Source organism: Nilaparvata lugens, chromosome 1, assembly GCF_014356525.2.
Source record: "Nilaparvata lugens isolate BPH chromosome 1, ASM1435652v1, whole genome shotgun sequence".
Taxonomy (NCBI): Eukaryota; Metazoa; Arthropoda; class Insecta; order Hemiptera; family Delphacidae; genus Nilaparvata; species Nilaparvata lugens.
Window position 1 is genome coordinate 12,784,091 of NC_052504.1, and position 2,132 is coordinate 12,786,222.

Genomic DNA, 2,132 nt, shown 5'->3' on the forward strand with positions numbered 1-2,132 from the left:
AAAACAGCTGGCAACAGACGACGTTGTATTTTGGGATGAGTACCGTGACAAACTGAGTCAACGAAAATGGGATATTTTTTCCAACCCAGTATGTCGCTCACGCACACGACAAACTGGGTCCACTGAGGAATGTTAACATGGCCATCTTGTGTGTTTTTCATTTTGTGCATTGGCCTAGCGATTGAAACCGGAAATTAATATTGATCTATTTATTATGCTACCTTCACATACATCTGGAACAAACATCATTCATAACTTTATGAAATGGAAAAATGATTCAACTATTGGTATATTGCAGTATAATCATTCCAAGATGGAAACGGAGAAACTACTCACTTACCGGTACTGGAATACTTGGAATCGTTGCCAAGGACTGGGGTCTCCAGATAGGCAGTATCAACAACCTCTGTTACATACATTTAGAAAACTGCATGGCTATTCCTGTTGTAGACGTGCTGAAAAAAGGACTATTCCCTCATTTCCACAAACAGTGAAGTGGTCTTTCAATAAGTTTGTTATTTACAATTGCGTAGAACCTGGAGTTTGAATTGCTTCGTATCTCCTTGGGAAGACTGTTGAAGAATTTTATAGCCTATGTTGGGAAGCTGTTGCAAGTTCTAGTCAGTCTGCTGCAAGCTATCTGCAATGAGGCAGCATGTCTGGAGTTGTATGCCTTTATATAACTTCTTCTGTGAAGCAGATCCCGGTTTTCCTTTATGTACATCAGTGAGCGCAGTACATACTGGGTGTTCACAGTGAGGGTTCCAAGACTTCTGAAGAGAGGCCGGCAATGATCCCTGAAGTCTGAGAAGGTCATTATCCTCATGGCTTTTTCTGCAGGAGCAGGACATCATGTACGGCTGAACCCCAGAACAGTGATTGGTATGCCACGATGAGGCTCCTGAAAGTTTCCTTTGAAAATGTTCACACCTGTTGAACATGGTGATTCCAGCTCTTCCTCCTGATTCCTGTCCATCCAGAAACCCAGCAGCTTCACTGGTTCTTCAACAGCTGCATGACTCTTCAATGAGCAGACTATTATTATTATTATTAGTTGTAGAGCTCCCGAAGTGGAAGACGCTGAGTAAAATCATGATCATCGATTTTTATTAGACTTGGTGGTTTTCTTGTTCGCCCACCAGCTTTTCATTCTCTGAGAAAATGCAGCTTTTCATTCTCTGAGAAAATGCAGCTTTTCTTTCTTCACTCCATCTTGTGCCAACTCTTGGTGCTTTTATCTCTGGAATAATTTCCCATTTGTTCACTTTTGTTTTGAAATTATTTCTATTTTTAATTTCATCATCAGTAATTCCTGCCAAAACTAGATCTTTCTTAACATTCCTAATCCATTCTCCTCCATAGGCAAGCGAAGCTACATATTATTATTATAATTTTTTAAGGGACGGATTCAAGGATCCAAAGGTTCAAAGAACCCCACACGTCAACTGAAGCTTATTGTTCTCCCAAGTAGTATGTTGGTTGGGCAAACCAATACCTGTGTCATTTACAAGAACCAGGAGTTTTTCCCTATGCTAACATCTCATTCATCACCTGGTAGCTTGTCGCAATCCAGTGTTATATGCTTGGCAGTCTCTTCAGACTGATTAGTCCTCATAAACTACGTGAGTTCCACTCCTGGCCTTCTTTGAAGGTCCTTCCGCTGAGGAAGGGGTGGCCAATTTGCCTCTAGGGCGCCTGGCCACCCTTGACTCAGCCTCTTGACCCACATTATTTTGTGCCTGGAATTTCACCCATCTCTGGTCTGTTGGGTTTTTCTATTTCCCCCCTCTGAAACTTCACAGGGTCAAAAGCATCACCTCTCCCAAGAAGTTTTGCCTAAATGGCCACCCTTCTTTGAGCACTGGTGAGCTTCGGCCTCTCCACCCACAAACTCGTGACCTACGTGAGTTCCACTCCTGGCCTTTTTTTAGGTCCTCTTCTGAGAGAGAGAGGACGCCAAACTGCCTCTAGGGCGCCCGGTGCTCGGTCACACTTGACTCAGCCTCTTGACTCACATTCGTGCTTGGAGTTTCACCCATCTCTGGTCTTTTGGGTTTCTATTTTTGCCCCTCCGAAACTTTGCAGGGTCTAAAGCATCACCTCTCCCAAGAAGTTTTGCCTAAATGGCCACC